The sequence below is a fragment of the Equus przewalskii genome, chromosome 1, assembly GCF_037783145.1.
Source record: "Equus przewalskii isolate Varuska chromosome 1, EquPr2, whole genome shotgun sequence".
In the NCBI taxonomy this organism is placed as follows: domain Eukaryota; kingdom Metazoa; phylum Chordata; class Mammalia; order Perissodactyla; family Equidae; genus Equus; species Equus przewalskii.
Window position 1 is genome coordinate 95,016,474 of NC_091831.1, and position 19,064 is coordinate 95,035,537.

Genomic DNA, 19,064 nt, shown 5'->3' on the forward strand with positions numbered 1-19,064 from the left:
GAGATGAAGCTGGACAGTGAGGCAGAAATCGGGTTATTAAAAAGCCGTGTACACAACGGAGTGTTGGCTCTATTTTCTGGGCATGGGAGCCTTTGAAGGTTTTCAAGCAGCAGAATGAGAGAGAAGGTGATGTTTGTCTTGTCATATAAGCATGTGGGTGCCTTCTCAATACAGAGGTCGTTGTGGACAGAGAGCCTGTGTCACTGGCTTGAATTCTTCAGGCAGGCTCTGTAGGACACCTCCCGACAGCCTGCCCAGACCGTAGTGAGCCATTGCTCCAGGGGCGTTATTATCTGGTGTTAGGAACCCATCTGAGGAGGTGAGCTCTACATCCATCGCTGCCGCCTCCAAGAGAGGAAGCTGGGCCAGGTGCAGGTGGGTGGGGACATAGCACTGGAGTATCCGAAGCTCCTGCCTTCCATGGCTCCTCCTGCTTGTCGGCAGTGGGCTGAAACGCCAGGCGGAGACACCACAGTGCCTGCACAGGCATGGCGGGAGTGTGGGCTCCTCCTCCAAGGAGCCCCGAAAGCGCCTGTGATCAGCCATATTATAATGGTGAGCGATTATAAAAGGAAAGTTGGTGACTCTTCTTAACTCCAGGAACAACAAGGGCTTTTGTAGCCATGTTGCCTATGTCCCTCTGTAGACAACCTCGCTCATGGGTGGGAAGCCAATGGTCCCAGGTGCTGTGTGGCTGAGCGGGGCTCAGCGTCCCTGGGGCAGGGGCACACTGAGAGAGGAGGAGTGGCGTGGAGACCTGCTTCTGAGACTCTCTGGCCGGGGGTCAGTAGATGTCAGCCTGTTCCTCTCACACTGTCCACCTCACGGGCCACCTCCAGGCTCCAGTGTGCTGGCCTTCCCGGGGTTCTCCAAACATCCTGGCCAAGTCCAGCTTCAGGGCCTTTAAACTTGCTTATCTTTTTCCTGGAATGTTCTCTCCCCAGTTCCTCCCGTGGCTTCTACTCGTTCTCTCAGGAGGATCTTATCTGCAGTGTTAACAGCAAGAACTCCGGAGCCAGCCTGCCTGGTGGGAACCCCAGCTCTGCCACTGTGAGCAAGGTACTGGCTCTGTGGCCTGAGTGGATGGGTTGTTGTGGGGATTAAATGAGTCGGTGTATGTAAGCCTTTGGATAGTGCCTATTCCATGGGAAGCCTGTGTACGAGTTAGCTCCTAGTATTAGTCAATTACATATGTCACCTTGTGTCACAGTAGTCCTCCGTGCATCCCAGTCATTCTCTCCTCTTACCCACTATCTGAGAATATATTATCAATCTGTTTGTTTCTTGCTTCCCTCTCCACCATAGAACACAGGAACCACGAGGACAGGGACCCTGTCTGTCCTGTTCACTGCTATACGTTCAGTGCCTAAAGTAGCATCAGGCACGCAGTAGCTGCTCAAGAAATGGGTAATACTGCTAAGGAACTTCCGGTTGTAAGTGGGTAAAGTGCTTCCGAGCTCCTGTGTGGCATAACACAGCTTTTCCACAAAAATTAGTTTCCTTCTTTGCTCAGACTCTCTTATAATGGTACCACTTCAATCCGTAGAGTAGTGAACAGGATGATCTTAAAAGGTAAATTTACAAGCTGCTGTGATCTATGCAAATTGTTTTCTAATAATACATAGGATATAGCCCAGGGTCTGGATTTTTGCCCAATGGGCTATTTTCAGCTCTGACAAAATCACAATGTGACTTTTCTTCTGAAAGAAGAGAGAGAGATGACTTCTCATAGACAATAGAACCCAAAAGGAGCTGAGGTGGGGATATATATGAAGGACAGCACAGCAGAGCCATGAAAGCTGGGGGACAAAACTCGTAATACATAACTTGCAGAGCTTGTTGGCCAAGGCAGGCCTTCTTCTCTTTTCAAAAGAGAATAAATCCCAAGATTCCCTTGCAGCTAGGTATGGGCTTATGACTGGTCTTAGCCAATGGGATATAAGTGGAGGAGGTAAGTGGAGCTACCAGGAAGGTTCCTTGAAGGGACTTTTCTTCCTTTTCTTTGACCTACTGTCTGAGAATGAAGATATGATGGCTGGAACTGGAGCAACCATCTTGGCTCGTGAGTAAACAGAGGCCATGGTTGGAGCTACAAGAGAGAAGGAGCCTGGCTTCAGGAGGCTTTTGTGGAACAGAGCTGCCACTATCCCTGGGCTATTCATCTCTCAGTTTTTATTTGAGAGAGAAATAAACTTCTATCTTTTTAAGCCATTGTTGTTTTGAATTTTCTACTACTCATAGCCAAACCTAATCTTAGCAAACACAGCATCATAAAGGATAAATACTGAACTAAATTTTGACCTATTAAATAAAACCTAGGGGTTGTCTGCAAAGAGAAAGCCATGACACAGGGAGTGCAGACCAGTATGGGTAAAGGTCACAAGATAAGAAAAAACTCAGATGAGGTTAACAGACAGGTCTCTTAGCTAAACCCACTGGAACATTTCCTCAGTTCTTTAGTGATAAAAAATTAAAAACTAACACCACTGCCTTGCCAGGTAGCATGGAAGTTCCTTTACTTAAGAACAGGTCATATTCTTTGTAAGGCTATTTGAGTCCAGAGGGACCAAGGCCCTGGGAGCATTTCACTTAATCAGAATGTGAGTCCTCTGAAACTTTAAAACCAGCAGATGCTTCATCTTCAGAGAGATAAGTATTTCATGTGCCATCCTTTCTCCAAAGCAGATCAGTTCCATGTGCTAGGGTGGTCTGCGGAGCTGGGTGGCTCTCTCCTGCCTCCACCTGCGGCTCATGGAGCACCTCCAATACCAAGAGAGGCACACATCTCACCTCCCCACTCACTCTGATGTTGTGCCAATTTGAAGGGCCTGGAACGTATGATCCGCACCTAGTTATCCACAAAGGACCATGTGTGCACCAACACCCACCCCGTCTTCACTTCCCTTGTTTTTGTTTATTTATTCCCCATTCTCCCCCCATCTCCCCATAGACTGTAAGTATCTCAAGCGTAGGGACTACATCTGTTCCAGTCATTAATGTGTTCCCAGTGGCAGCAAGTATGTTTGGCATATATTAGACACTCAATAAAAGAGGTGCTGAATGAGCAAATACACACTTCAATTACAGCACTTTGATCACACTCTGCCACCAGATCCTTGAACAAAGTCCCAGCTCTCTCCTGAATTAGCATCCGGCTCACAGGCAGCCCACATGGGTGCTTGTCCTATAGCGCCCTGTGCTCAAGTTCTCGCGTTCGTCCTCTCCCTACTCCCTTGCTGATCATCATGGACGCCTTATGTGTACCGGGTTGCACGCTAAGCACTCCGTCCCTCTGACCCGTGCCTCCTTTGGAATGAATCACAATGCACGAGCGCAGTCATTATTTTCTCTCAGCACTTTCAATCTTTTATTCTCTCTCCTTTCAATTGCATCACAGTTGCGCCCCTTTTATTTCAGGCACATGAAAACATCTGCTGCTTTTGGACTTTCGGGACACCATTGGATTAATCATGTTTGCAAAATACCTCAAAACGGAGTAGAAACCCAGCAAGATTGCTACTCTTAAATGGAGGACTCTGTGGTCCAGTCTGGAAGGAGCTTGTGCTGTAACTATCGCCATCTGCTGGTGGGAGGCTGAGCTGATGTGATCTGAGCGACGTGATAGAGTGTTGTTTGTATCTAGGTAAGTTTGTCACTTGGAAATTCATAGGCAGAGAATTTTTTTCTTAACCTGTAGTTTATTGGATTCCATTATACTTAAGTTAAATCCAGAGCATAATCTCTTTTAATGTCTTTCCATAGTGTGTGAGTTCCAACATTCTTATTTATTCCTTTGTGTTGAATCCACAGTGTCTGGGAAATAAAGGATTCTACTGAATATTGCTATAGTTCAGTTTGTCCCAAACTGTGTTTTGTGGGACATTAATAGGTGTTCCCACCTAAAAAATGTTTTTGACAAAATAAATTCGGGAGCCCTGGCATACCTCACTCTGGGATATTCACAATGTGTATTATCATTTAAAAGTCTTTTTTTTTTAAACCTAGTGTTTCTCAAACTTGGTGACCATAGAACTTTTCCCTGATGTAACATCTTGTATTCCAACATTTTTAGGGACATGTTGAGAGATATATTTTCTGGTAGATCATATGTTTCTTGGAGTCAAGATTTTGGTGCAAAAGGGGCCAAAACTGTAATCATAGCACTCCTGACAGAATACTGCCTGTGCAAAGCTCATTTCAGTCCTGCTGTGCAAAGCTTTAAACCAGCCCAGCTAAGGAAGACAGTAGCTGCTTGACATTTTGGAAAGGGTCCTCATGGCTATCTAGTTAGGGACACTGAGCATCTTTCCCCAGCAGGTAATGCAGAGTCTCAGCGATTGTTGCATTTTGTGGAGGAGAAGCCTGAGAAAATTCCAGACGCTGCAGAAGGCTTGAAGTACTTGCCTTGATTTTGAGTAGGCTCATCTTGGCTTGCACATGTCTTAATCTGAGTAAGGCCAGGATTATTCACCGTGTGGGTGTGGCAGCCCAGGAGGACAATGACAGAAGTCCCAGTTTCACATTGTTCTTTATTTGGTTGTACATCCAATGCATCAAAATGATAGAGGATGTTCCAGGGTCCTTCCAAGAGCTCAAGCTGGGAAGCTCCCATGGTTGGGCATTCCTTAAAGACTAGTCATCCCACCAGAATTCTAGAGATTGGGTTTGTGTGTGAGGGAGCGGGGGTGAGTTATAAAACATTAGAAAATGTCCTGGGTGTCAGGAATTTAAAACTGAAATACTGAAACTCAACTTCTGTGGGAATGATGATATTATTGGGCATTTGCACTCCCCTGTTGATGACTGGTTGTGCAAGGTCAGAGTTTGCAACTCTCAGCCTCTAACTACTCTGTAAGAACTGCAGGAAGTCAGCTGACTGTGGGTTCTGGCTGTGGATGCTGTTTAATGGCATTATTCCTAATGCTTTTAGAGTCCCCTCTTAAATCCACATAAGTGCTAGGTGCTAGTTCTGGCAACATTGCTATGGCCAACTGGCCACAGGTGACCAACCTAAAGATTTGTTTGACTTGATGATCAACAGCTCCAACCTTCTAAACACATTTTTTCTAAAGTTAAATTTCTGACTTTCAAGTAAACTGATGCAGTGGATGAATTTAGAGGAATGACCCTGGTATTTGTTTAATTCCATGGGGAATATTTTTGGAAATCTATTGCTAACTTCCTGTTTTTGGGGTGGTCCATTGGCATAAATATCTCAGACATGGATTCCCAGACTCAAAGAGGCTTTTGTGCTGCTATTTTAATGATCAGCATCAGCATCATTACCAATCCTTACATTTGTAAAGCTGTATTCATCAGGACTCTTGGTGGCAACTGATCGCAACCCAATTCAAGCTGGCATAGCATAATGAGGCTTTATTGGCTCACAAAGGTTGAGAGTCCGCAGGTAGAGCTGGATTCAGTCACTCAGTCTAAATAACACCTCCCCTTCAGTCTTCATGGCACTTATCGTAACCTGGCATTATATTATGTGTCTACTTGGTATTTACTTATTGCCTGGGGTTCCCCCTGGACTGCAAGCTCCAGTAGGGTAGGGTCTTTCTTTTCTTCATCACCAAATACCAAACTTCCAGAAATGGACATGGAATATAGGAGGAACATAATAGCTAGTTGTTGAATGAAAGAACAAATGAATGAATTCATACAGGTACTCAAATGACATCACTGGAAATTTGTCTTTAAAGGTCTTTTGTCCTGCTTCTCTCTCTGTTGCTTTCATTCTTTGGAATGCCCCTTCCCTTGTCGGGACAAGATAGCTCCCTGCAAAAATAGAAACTTGTTTTTTCTGAATAGAACCAGCAAAAGGCTCACTGGCCAGCTTAGGTCATATGACCATCCCTCATCCAATGAGCATGGCCAAGGGGATGCTGTTGGCTCCAGCGAACCACAGAGTCTGAGGGTGGGAGGATATAGGCTTGAGCAGATCTGACAGGGAACGTGGCTAGAATAATAGAGTTTATTAATTGTTCTCAGTTGCACTTTATCAACTGCTCCTCACAAAACCTCGTAAGGAAAGTAGAACAGTATTACCATCCCCAATTCACAGATGAGGAAATTGAGGCTCGAGGAGGTACACTTCTTCGAGCAGTTAGGAAGTGGTGGAGCTTCAAGTCTTGACTTCACGTCTTTTTAGGCTTGACCCAGTGTTCTTTCTGCTACATCAGATCACCTGGCAGGATAGCTTCTCAATGTGGAGGAAAATGACACATGGCTTCTCTTTGCGGAAGGGACTGTAAAAGTGGAAAAAGGTAAGAGATTTGATAAAATCCTTAAGAGGTTTTTACTTCTCTGGCCAGGTGACTTTATTTCTCTTGCTGGTCTCTCTGGGGAGCCAAGTGGTTGGAAATGACTGGTAATAGCTCAAAGGTTTTGCCTGGTACACAGAAAGCGAGGACTCAAGATGGTATGGGGAAGGAGTAGCAATAACAGCAAATTCTCTGAGCCTGATGACCTGAATCTGGAAAAATAAATGGCATCATATTTAGGCAATTCACAATCCCCTCTGAGCCATGTGGAAGCACAGAGGTTTATCTTCCTGCCAGCTTTGCACACATGTATCGAATACCAATTTTACGAGAGGAGAGGAATCTCCGGGACCATCTGGACCTCTAACTCTCAACCACTGTTTCACGGCCTGGTGAGCCAAAGTTTTAGCACCTCATGCCTGTGCCTCCCCCTGCCCACTCCCCCCACTCTTTCTTGATCTCAGTGGCTGTGTCTCTTTTGCTCTCTCCTTCTGGGGTCAGTGGTAGAACATTTATAGGATTTACCAGTTCACAGTATGATTTCGACTGGAAATCATTGATCTGGTGGTTTCCCAGTTGGAGAACTGGGCTGAGAAAAAGTAATTTGTCCAAGATTGTGGTGATAAGCGGAGGAACTGAGCCTTAAACCCAACTTTTTTTTTAAACTTCAGGTTGTTTCCAATAAGCAGTGCTTCTCAGCCTGGCTGGGTCCCACCCGGGGGTTCTGATTTAACTGGTCTGAGGTGTGGCTGAGGTATCTGGACTTTCAAAGTCTCCCCGAGGGATTCTAATGTGTAGCCAGGGTTGGGAACCTGAACAACGCCCCCTGCCACTCTGTGGGGTGAAACGCAAGGCTGCTGCTCACTCTGGAAGAGGGTAGAGGAACTCGGGGTAGAAGCAGGTTGGAGAGCATTTGAGAAGCTTATAGGAGAAAGGGAGAGATCCAATATCTATGGAAGCTGCCTGAGCTGGTGGAGGAAATCGATATTGGCTTCTTGATGCAGACTGTGTAGAGGACAAGGCCACCGCCAGCCCCCAGTGTTTTTGTGCAAATTAGAAAAACAGCCCCCGTAGGGAGACTCAGCCCTGCAGGCACCATGATTGGCAAGACGATGGTTGCCTTTTGAATTTTAAAAAGGACCCCCTCTGCCTTAAGGATAGAGCTTTGCACCAGGCACGTGGCCCACTGAGCAGAACAAGGACTGGGTTTCGGTGTCCGTGTGCCCAAGAATGGGGCAGCCTGGGATGGGGAAGTCCAACCAACTAGCAATTCCATTCGTCTACAAGCTGGGTGTCTGACACTTTCTAGACTTGCCTTACTGTTAAATTCGTGTGTTGGCACACAGGGAGAAACACATGGGGTCCTACGACTCTAGTCCTTGAACTGGTAAGGAGAAATTGGGTGATAAAGAAGACCTTAGAGTCTTTGGGAAGCTTCCGTGCTGTCCCAGAGTGGATGCAGCTGGCACAAGCCCTAAAGCTTAAGAAGGTGGAACTGAGTGGAGTAAAGGAAAGATGGCCAATCCGTAGTACAAGACTTAAAAGTAAGATGGCTCAAGAGAATTGGAAGATTGTTAAAAATATAACTCTTCTAAAATATTTTTTCATGTTACAAAACCAATCCAAACTAATTACAGAAAATGTAGAAAATAGAAATGAGCCAAAAAGAGGAAAGCCATTACTCAGAAATAACTACTAACAGTTTTTTGTTTATCCTATCAGTCTCTTTTCTGTGCTTATAGATACATTTAGGATCCATTTATACATATTGCAAAACGGAATCATATGTATAGACTGTCTTGTAATCTGCTTCTTAACTTAAAAATATGCCACAAACAGTCCCATGTAATAAGCTATTCTCCCACCTTGTTATTTTAATGGTTACATGGTAACCCATTTAGTGATTCTATCATAATTTATTTAATCAATCCTTATTTTGGAATTGACATTATTTCTAGTTTTTTAATATTATCAATAGAGTTTGATGAACATTCTTCGAGTATTCTCTCTTGCCATTTTCCTGAATAAATGCTTAGAAGTAAAAGTCAGGGTCAAATACAACTTGCCAAATGACTCAACAGGAAGATGATACCATTTTCTACTCCTATCAGCAGTGGGTGGAAATGTGGGTTTCCCAGAACCCCCTCCAACGAGAGTCAGAACAATGGCTCTGATTTAGCAGTTTGATGCTCTAAATGACATGCAATGGGGTGCCCTTCCTGGGATGGAAGGGCAGAGGGTGAGACCTTGAAGGTGGGCAGTCCCAAAGAGCTGGTTCCAGGAGTGTGTTCTCACACAGTGAGGTTTCAGAAAGATGTTCATCCCCCCTGTGCTGAATCTGAGCCTCTGGAGTGCTTCCTCCCATGCTCACAGCACCAGGGACAGAGTTCCTTCCAGGCATGGTGTTCATGGGCATCCTCACCGCAGGCACCTGCAGCACTGCCTGTGAGCCCAGTGGGAGGCACGGAGTCTGGGGACAAGCTTCTTTAGAGTTGGAAGACCTGGGAGGGACGCCATCAGCTCCCTCTCTGAGAGGGCTGGGAGGCCTTCAACACGTTGCCAAGTGAGGAGGACGTTGGGCTCTTTTCTTAGAAACCTCTTTTCTTTTCTTTTTTTTTTAGTAATAAAGTTTAATTTTCATATAGAAATAATGCACATTCTCTAAAGAAGATGTGGAAAGCATGGGAATATAAAGTGAAGGAGAAGTTATTCATGGACACACCACCCGAGGATGAATGTTGGTACCTGTCTTTCCAGTCCTTTGTGTGTGTGGACGTGTTGTGTCCACACACAATTATTCTTTTTGTGTAGTTGCAATTGCACCTTCCACATTATTTTTCTACCCTGGTTTTTTCATTTTAACATCATGTGCATTTTCCATGGTATTACATAGTCTTGATCAACATTTTTTGATTATGTAATTTTCGGTTGTGTGAATGGGCCACCATTCGTTGTTCACTATTAATGTTTAGATTATTATTTCCACTTTGCAGATGAGGAAACTGAGACCTATAGGAGGTACAAGATTTACCCAATATCACAAGACAGGTAAGAGGTCCAACCAATATTTTATCCATTCATATATCAGTTAAATATTCATTCATTTGACAGACATTGATAGAACACCTGCTATTGTGTCATATGCTATAAGGCCTTTGTGAGGCCTAAACAGTATTCCTGCTCATGTGACATTTATAAATCACTGGGCAGTACAACCTTGTTGGAGCTGTTACAGAAAAGTTCCTTGGTTCTATAAGATCTCAGAGAAAAGGCGCTTACCCAGTCTGGGGTCTGAAAATGCTTCCCGGAGGGGGTAATGTCAAAGCTCAATCTTACAGGAAGAGTGAAAGTTTGGGAGAAGGGTTAAGGGAGCAGCCACATAAAGGTCTAGAGGTGAGAGGGAGCAGCATATGCTCTGGGAACTGCCAATAATTGGCCACGGTGCTTGTTGGGAGAGATGGGGCTGGATCTGTAGGTGGGAACCAGCTCATAATGAGTTTGTATGGCCTGCCAAGATCTTTGGATTTGATCCTGAAAGCAATGGGAGATTGTGGGTGCATTTTAGGCAGGAGATTTGCATCATCCTCTTTGGATTTTAGAAGGAGCCACTGATGTCATGGAGGGGACTGGACTGGGGAGATTGAAGTCAAGGAGATCAGTTGGGAGAATATTCAGATGAGAGGTGTGGGGGCTCCCACTGAGGCTGGATAGTTGGGATGGAGGGGAAGGTATGGATTTAAGGAATAACTGGAAGGCAAGGCAGAGAGCAGACACAACTCTGTGAAGTTTGCCTAGAGGACAGGGCAATGTGATGCCATCACTGAGTCTGGAAATCCATGAGGAGAAGTGCTAATGAGCTCTATGTGGACCTCTGTCATGGACTTGTTTGAGCTGCCCTTGGGACTAAGTGGGTGGTTGGGTGCAGAGAGGTGAGAGGTTTTTGTGGAGGTAAAGATTCAGAGTCATCAGGGTGGGGGTGACGTTCAAGGCCTGAGGGAAGGTGAGAACCGACCTGGAAGCGAGCAGAGCAGGGTTGGTAACCTACTGGCAGTCATGGACCCCTGCATGGATCTTAAGAAACCCATGAACCCCCAATTCAGAAATCTACAGAGAGAAGAGTTTAACTAGTTTACATACTTTTCTTGGAGTCTGTGGGTGCTCTGAAGCTCATCCTTGGCGTAGGGTGAGAAATGAAGTCTAAGTTGGCCTTTGGGGGACACCAGTATTTCAGGGGCAGGTGGAGGGGAAGCCTTAAAGGAAACTGAGAAGGAACTGCTCGGGGTGAGGGTATCGGAGCAGAATGAAAACACTGAGAGAATGATGTTCTGGAAAGAGGGAAAACAGTTTCATGAGGACAAAGGTGATCGACAGTGTCAAAGGGTCGACGTGAAGGTTAAGGTTAGGTCAGCGTCACCTGAAGCTGCAGCTCAACAGGCTGAGCGCCAAGAATCCTGGAAAGACCCAGGCTTCTGATTCACAGGCCAGCACCCTCCCTGCACCCTCTTCTATTTCGTGACTCTCATTTAGAATCTCAGGGGAGCGCATTCATCCACCACAAAGAGCCACTCCTAGTTTATTACAGGGCTCGCTTTGAGCACATTTGGTGCGTGAGAATAGGAAATTGCAAATAGGTTCTGGGCTGAGGCTGTGTGGTGATTATTGCCCTCAATTCTTACCCCTGCGTATACCCAGGCCCTTTGCTAGGAGGCTTGGTAATCCCTTCCACAGAAGAGTGAGTATATTTCCCTGCTCCTTGCCTTTGGCTCAGCCATATGACCTGCTTTGGCCAGGTGGACATTAGCAGACCTGATGCAAGAAGGAGCTTGGAATGCCTTGTGGAGTTGGTCTTGCCCTCTCGAGCTTATGTCGTTGCCTTGAGAAAAGCCTGGCTGGGTAGCTCACCGCTCCCAGGAGGCGGATGAGAGGCATGTGGAGCAGAGCCGTCCCTAGCCGACCCTCTGAAGACGAAGATGTGCTCGGTGTTGTACGTCACTGAGACCTTGAGGCTCCTGGTTTCAGGGCCATCAGTGAGTTCTACAGCCTGCCTTCAACACAGCCCTCCTGGCTCCCCGAAAGCTTTCCCCTTCTCAGGGTCCCCCTTCCTGCCTCCCTGCTGGGGCGTTGCTTCCCTGCCGTAGACTCGCTCCCCCTGCTCCCAGGACCTGATCTGGGGCAGGAGGGGCTGCACAGCTCCAGCCCACCCCCGTTGCCAGTCTGCTTATTTCAGACGAGCCCTGCATGATCTGCATGCCTTCACGTCTGCTGTTTCTTACTCCGACCTGAGGCCCGTCCCAGTCAGATGCCCTTCAGTTCTAACTGGGGTGAATTAAAGAATTCATTCAACACATTTTATTGCAGTCCTACTGTATACCAGTCCATTAAAAGAAAACTCTCCTTTTTTTTTTTTTTTTAAAGCAAATAGTTGTTTGTTTTCACGTAAAACACACCCAGTGTAATGCCTGGACGTAGTTGGTGGTCTACTGGTGGCAAACACATTGCTATTCTAGAAAATACTTTAGTGAGTATATTTGTGCATAGATCTTGGTTTCCATTTTTAAAAAATTTCTTATATTTTTAATTACAAAAGTAATGCATGCTTGTTTTAACGAATTAAAATATCGAATTCCATTTCAATTTTAAATTAATTCCCAGGAGCTTGGTTTGTGTGTCTCCCAGGGAAGTGTCTGCTGGGTAAAGTGAGGCTCAGCTGTGGCTCAGTCTTGTGCGAGGGATGTGTTCTGCGATGGGCCCGGCAGGGGGTGACTTCCCCACACGAGTTAACTGCTGCTGTTGTTACCGTCCCCATCAGCACCGTCAACAAGCAGACCCGAGTGCTCAGACTGTGCCTTCCTCTGCCAAGGTGATGCCGTCCAGGCCCTTCCAGCAGGCCTTCCCAGTGCAGCCTCCTTGGCCCCCGCTTTGCGCTCCCCTTGGGACTGCAGATGAGCAAAGTGCCCGGGGTTGCCACCTCCTGGCTTTCTCCCAGAGGCGCTGGGTCACGGTGAGCAGGAAGCCTTCCTCTGAGTGCCCTCCGCTCCTACCATTTGGTGGCCTGCATCGCTCATTGCTCCCCTGAGATGGGGATTCCTCCGCAGCCCTCCTGTCCTCTCCTTCTCCATCCTCCTAGGCGTGCAGTCAGTGTCCAGGCCCTTGCAGTTCCCAAGCCTCCTCTCCCTTGCATAGTCTCGTGGTACTGTCCTCTCCTCCCCATGTGGCTGCCACTTTGCAAAGCTCAGGATGCCAGAAACTCCTGCTAGGAACATCGAAACGGCCTCCTCTCTGGTCACCCTTCCTCCAGCCTCTACCCGCCGTTGCCTGAGTTCAAGTGTATCTCCTGGCTCCTGATGCCTGGAGACCTTCCATGGCTCCCCCTTGTCTTGTTAAATCATTCTCAGTTGCTTCAAGGTTCACGAAGATTTAACCTGAAACTACTTTTCCAGCCCTTTCCTCTTGCCTGCTCCTTACGAACCCTGCAAACGGCCAAAGCAGACAGTTCCTTGAACATGCCCCTCACCACCGCCTCCCGGGGCCTGCGCATGCTCTCTCCCTGGTGGGAATGTCCTCCATCCCTACTTGTCCACTCTACTCATTTTAAGAGATGCTCAGATACCCCTTCTCCATGGGCCTTTTCTGATTTCTTCAATCAGAACTGATTTCACTTTGCTCTGGGTACCTTGGTACCATCACTCCTCTGGACCAGGATTTCTCCACTCGGCTCCATTGAGATCAGAGGGGTGTGTATTCCTTGTGGTGGGGGCTGTCCTGCACGTTAGAGGATGTTTAGCAGCCTCCCTGGCTTCCACCCACTACATGCCAGTAGCACCTCCCCACCTAGTTGTGACAACCCCACATGCCTCCAGACATCGCCCAAAGTCTACTGGGGCAGGGGAAGGTAGGGGGATGAGTCACCCCCAGGTGAGAACCCCACTGCCTTACAGGAATATTTATGCAACAAATGCCCCACCACACTTGGTTTGTGTCTCCCCTGGGATGGTGCTGCTTAATCATGCCAGCCCCTTTCAAGCTTCTGAGCTTTTCTTCATGCTGTTCCCTCTCCAAGGAATGCCCTTCACTGCCCTCCTTCATCTGATTTCTTTCTTAGCTTTCAAGGCCTGGGTGGCAGGTTGCCTCCTCTTGTAGTCCTTCCCAACCAACCTCCTCTTTCCCCAGGCAGGATGGATGGCTCTGCTGCCTGAGTTCCCTCAGCACTTCGCACAAACTTCCATCACAGCCCTCACCAGACCAAGTGTGTGTTATAGAAAAATAGTTGAAGGGTTTGTCTCCCCAGGAAGAATGTGGGTTGTGGGTGGCAGGGACCTCGGCCTGCTGAGGCATCCCCAGGTGTGCCAGGGCCCCGCACAGGTGGGAGCACCAAGCACGGGCTGTGCACCGGGTGGCCACACGTGTGTGGGAAAACCAGCACCTGAGTCCCAGCCCTAACTGAGGCATTTACGAGTCGATTGATTTGGGGTGATGCATTAAGCTTCTCAGGAGCCTTAACCTTTCTCTCTGTAAGACTGCGTTAATAAGAGCATCTATCTTACGGGATTGTTTTAAGGATTTAGTAAATTAATACGTGTAAAATGCTCACCTGATACCTGGCGTATAGTAAATCCTCAGTAAATCTTAGTAATGAAGGATGAATGAATGAATGAGCGTTGAACTGGGCTGCCCAGGGAAGCCGAACGCACAGGCTGGTCCATCCTGCTCTGTAGCATGGATGCCTCCCCGGGGAACAGAGCCTTTGGCAAGGAGCGCAGTCTGCTCGGGGAGAGGGGCCGTGGGCTCACTTCACGGTGAGGGAGCCAGGCTGGGCGGAACAAGGACAGACATTAAAAACCTATTTTCTCACTGGGCATAAGTAATTGGCAAAAAAGCTCTAAATCCATAGCTGTCAGGTGAAGTCATTTCCGAGAGAAAAGGATGGAGGCAGAGAGCTGGAGGGGGAGCGGGGTGGGAACCCGAGGGAGGGAGTGAAATGCAAAATACGATGCTGGAGAGGCCAAGCAGAAATCCTTCCGCTTCCCCATCCCAGACCGGATGGTCTCCTGTTATCAAGCCGCCCTCGGTGTTTTCCTCTTCTCTGGAAAAAGAGATTTCTAAGGTGGTCATAGAAGGAAAGCCAGCCCAGGAATTATTTAATGAGCCGGAATGAATTGCATTTGAAATCACTTAATTGGGATCTGGGAGCGTTTAACTGCACCCGGGATCTTAACTAGAGTGAGGAAGGATCTTTGTGCTAATTGCTGGCAGTGATAGTTCTACAGAGAGGGAGAGATAGCAGCGAGCAATTAGCAGACAAGGGGTAATTTTGGAGCCTGGGCTGCTTGGCTGGGAGAGTGAGCACCTTGGGTGATGCATTAAGCTTCTCAGGAGCCCCAGTCCCCCAGCAGGGGCAGGCGAGGCCTGGGACCCTGGGTGGGGAGGGATGGGGGGGGGGCATTCAAGAGGAGAGGTAGGGGACCAGGACGGGGCTTCCGGCAGTGGAGACGGGGTCCAGCATCTTTCTGAGGGATGGGCAGAGGGTTGGGGATCTCCAGAAGGGAGGTAAAGTGAAGTTTCCAGCCTCCCAGGGAGCCCCCGCCCCACCTCCCAGAACTCCAGCTTTGGGAAAGCGGTGGACTTTGCCCAGATTCCAGGGGAGGAGCAGAGCCAACCTCACGTCTGTTCTTTCCGTTCCGTTCCATGCACCTCACCTGGAGGTCGCTCTCTTGGGTGCCTCATTCATCGCTGATTTTGCTGTGGAGAGTAGGGTCCTATTTGTTAGTCTGGTGATGGACGAATAACCCTGGCAAGGTATTATTAGCCCCATTCTACAGACGAGAAAACTGAGGCTTTTGATTGTGACTCAGTTGAGGACACAGTCAGTGAGTGTCAGAGGGTGACCTAAGACCCAGAGGTGTGTCCCGAACATCCGTCAACTAGTAATCATTGTCATGGTGTTCAGACACATGAATGCCATCGTCCCTGTCCTCGGGGATGAGTCTACCAGGCTCATGCTCTATAATCATTAATAATTATGAAAAGTGTAAAATGCTAATTTCCATGCAAAAGATACAAATGAAAGCCAGAGGGGAGAGGGGTCACTTCTGAATGGCTGACGAGCAAAGGTGTCACCTTGGAGGAGGGACAGAGTTTGGACATGTGGAGATCTGGAGGAGAGCCATTGCTAAGCGAGGGCATTAATTGAGCAAAGACGGGAAGGTGGGAAGATGGGGGACACGTATGGGAGACATTGGACATTTCTGTGTGTCTGGAGAGGAGGGAGAGCTAGTGGGAGAGTTGGGGTCAGATAATGGAGAGTTCCACATGCTAGGTCGATGCATGTGAACCTCATTGTGGAGGCAGTAGGGAGCTATGGATGGTTTTAGAGCTGGGGAGCAGCTGCAATAGAATCATCTGGCAGTGGTGAGGGGAAGGGCTTGCAGTGGAAAGAGGACAACTATGGGAGCCAGTTAGATGGTTCTAGTCTACAGCAGAGGCATGAATCTGGATGGGGACAGCAGTGTGTAATGGAGAGAAGACCCCTTGCCCATGGTTTCTCTGCCCTCAGCACCAGCACACTGGCTGTCATGGGGGTGCTCTGAGGTCCTCCCCAGTAGCTGGACCTCGGCCTGGAATGGAAACACAGATCCTGGACAACACGTGTATGAAATATGGGCCACGAGGCTGGTGTAGCCAAGAGGTCATCTGGGCATTGGGACCCGTCCTTGTTCTTGGCAGATGACAGCCAGGGCCGCCCATGACCGTGGGTGCTGACCCTGTCTGTGGCTGCAGCCTCTCTCCTCTCTGAGGTCTGCGTCTCGTCGTCTGGACGGTCCAGAGAGCCTGTGCTAGAGCCTCCTCAGCTTTGAGCAGGGGCGTTTTCCAGCTCTGAGCTGTTGGTGGAGGCAAAGCGTGGCCTTACAGGTGTGGCGGGGCTTGTCCCTGGAGCTGGGCAAGCAGACCTGTGAGGAGGGGGTTTCCACTTAAGGATGGAAGCAGGGGCTGGACCTCATGACCTTTAGGTCCTTTCCCACCCGGTTCCGAAATTCCCCTCACTGTGCTGCACGTTCCTTTCATTCTTTCCCCTGTGCCGCCTCCTCCAGGAAGACTTCTTTCACTCTCCATGGCCACTGCGTGCCTCTCTAAAGACCTGCTTCCAGGGAGAGTTGCCTACAGATAGATTTGTGCCTGATTTGAGGGCAGAGCCCGTGTCTTGTACATACTCCCAGTCAGACCAGCAGAAGGCAGGATGGAGTGAAATTTGTTACTAATACTGTGTTATTTTGCTATTGTAAACAATACTCACAATAATGATAATTATAGCTACCACTGCTGACCGTGTGTGAGCATCTCAATGTATTATTTCTAATTCTCCAACAAACCTGCAAGGGTGGGATCATTCCTACCATATTGGAATGAAGGAAGTGAGGCTCAGAGAGGCCAAGTCAGTTGGCCTCTGTTCTACAACCAGGGTGGGAGGCATCAGGATTCGCTCCTGGGCTGGCCGACACGAGCTCTCTGTCTCTGTCTCTCCCTCTCTTTGGGTGAAATTGGATTGTCGTGCTCATACTTCCAAATGTCATCTCACAGTTGGATAGAATAATCAGGAAACCGTAGCGAGTGTGCAGAGCCTGGGCTCCTGTCCTTCTGAAGGTCCTCCTAAGGGTTTAACCCATAACATGAGGTTTGCTTGTTATAAATCCTCCGGGAATGTGACTGTCCACGGTTCCAGGCCACTAGGCAGAGTGTTAGGGCTGGAGGCTACACTTGACAGCTCCAACTCTGAGCAGAGGCCGTGAGAAGATGCTATTGCTCTGGGGTCTTCCAGCCCGTAGGTGGAGCTGTTGGACCCTGGGAAGACCCGTGCGGTGGACGGATGGAGGGAGCAACGTGGGCCAGTCCCAGCTCAGCTCTACAAAACGGAAGCCTTCTTTATTTCATAACTGGCCGTTTGTACCTCCTGACCCCTTCACCCAGTTTGCCCACCCCCTCAACCTCCCTCTGCTCTGATAACCATCATTCTGTTCTCTGCATCTTTGAGTTTTGTTTTGTTTGTTTCGTTCCTTAGATGCCACATATAAATGAATCATAGAGCGTTTGTCTTTCTCTGTCTGAGTTATTTCCCTTAGCATCATACCCTTGAGGTCCATCCACGTTGTCACAAGTAGCAAGATATCAAGTCATGGGGCTATAATGTATGGCATGTATACTAGAGTCAATAATACTGTAGTGTGTATTTGAAAGTTGCCAAGAGAGGAAATCTTAAAAGTTCTCATCACGAGAAGAAAAATTTGTAAGATTGTATGGTGACTGATGGTAACTAGACTTGTGGGGATTATTTTGCAGTATATACAAATATCGAATCATTATATAGTATACCTGAAACCAATATGTCAATTATTCTCTAATAAAAAATATGTTTATGAATATAGTGAAAAAAAAAAGAGAAGGCACAGTGGTGTTTATAAGAATGGGCTGGAAACAACCTAAATGACCACTAAGGTGGGCCTGGTTCCATCAATTATGGTACAGCCACATAATGGAATGCCACATAGCCATTACAAATTATGACATAGATTTATGTTGATTGATATAGAAAGATGTCTCGAAATATATTTTGTTGAGGGAGAAGTGTGCCTCGGGACATTTGATATATATAGCATTATCCCCAAGAAATAAAACCGTGAAAGAGAGACAGAGATGGCCAGGACGCAGGACGCTCACCAAAACTACCAACAGGGCAGATCTGTTTAGGCGGTGAGATTTCGAATGATTTTTACTTTATTCTTTTCTACTTTAACCTTATCTTTAATATGTGAACTTATAAAATCACCAGCATGCGTTATCTTAGCAACTGGGAAAATCATTTTCCATCCAAAAATTTTTTGAAAATGTATGAACCGATCAAAACTGAAGCTGGCCCGGCTCTTGCTGCACATGGTCCCTTTCAGAGCATGGCCACCTCTGATGTCTCATCTGTGTGTCGGTGACTAGTTATTCCCTCTCGGAGGAGAGGAGGCATTTGTCACCAGTGTAAGAGGCAGGAAAAGCTGAGGAGGACTTTCTGGGGGCAGTTCCAGGACCTGTTTTGGAGCTCGGGGCCTGATTGTGGTCCTGGGAGCCCCCCCCAACTCGGCCCTGGCTCAGCCTCCTGCCTTCCCTCTCCAGTTTCCACCCCCACCCTCCACTCCCACGTCTTCACCCTCCTCCTGGTGTCTCCAGTAGCTTTCATCTCCACAAATTCTATTCAGCAGCGAGTCCCTGAACTTTCTAATTGAGATCAGAGATAAATATAGTGGGGAGGAGGGAGGGAGGGGGAGGAGGCCTCGTTTTAATTTGCAGCATTTCCCATTAATAACGAGTTCTAATTAAAAGTCTCCATCTCCCAGCCGAAGTCCAAGAGCAAAGGCTCCCTAGGTCTGTCTGTCTGGAACCTTTGTGCCAGTGAGTTCAGCGTGTAGATTTCTGCACCAGCTCTTCCCTTTCTGCTAGAAGCCATAATTAAGCTGGAAAAGAAAAAAAAAAAAAGGATGTCATCTAAGATCAGAGGGATCTTCCCTCGCTGCAGTTCTAGAAGGAGACCATACACCTTCCTTGGCCCGTGGTGCCTGCGGGGTCATCGCTCTTGGAGGAGGTGGCCAGGCCAGATGAGCGAGGGGATGTGGGGGTGGCTGGGGAGTTTTGGGAGATGCAGGAGCAAAGTGTCAGGCACAGGAGGGGAGAGGCACTGAGCTCTGCCTCCATCCAGGGTGCATCTGCCTTATCTTTTCCCTTTCTCTTCCCCCCAGATTTCCTCTGCGGAGGCTCCAGCCT

General features: G+C 47.8%; 1 long non-coding RNA gene across 2 annotated transcripts in view; it reads left to right on the plus strand.

Annotated features, from left to right (window-relative positions):
• LOC139083131 (uncharacterized) overlaps positions 1–19,064 on the plus strand; it is a 67,289-nt gene that overhangs the window by 29,784 nt on the left and 18,441 nt on the right. The window contains exons 5-8 of one of the 2 annotated variants that reach the window (XR_011539703.1): positions 945–1,059; positions 3,418–3,643; positions 6,155–6,269; positions 9,260–9,314. This is a non-coding gene — a long non-coding RNA (uncharacterized lncRNA). The remainder of the gene's footprint in view (positions 1–944; positions 1,060–3,417; positions 3,644–6,154; positions 6,270–9,259; positions 9,315–19,064) is intronic. The other variant, XR_011539701.1, reaches the window with a different exon arrangement.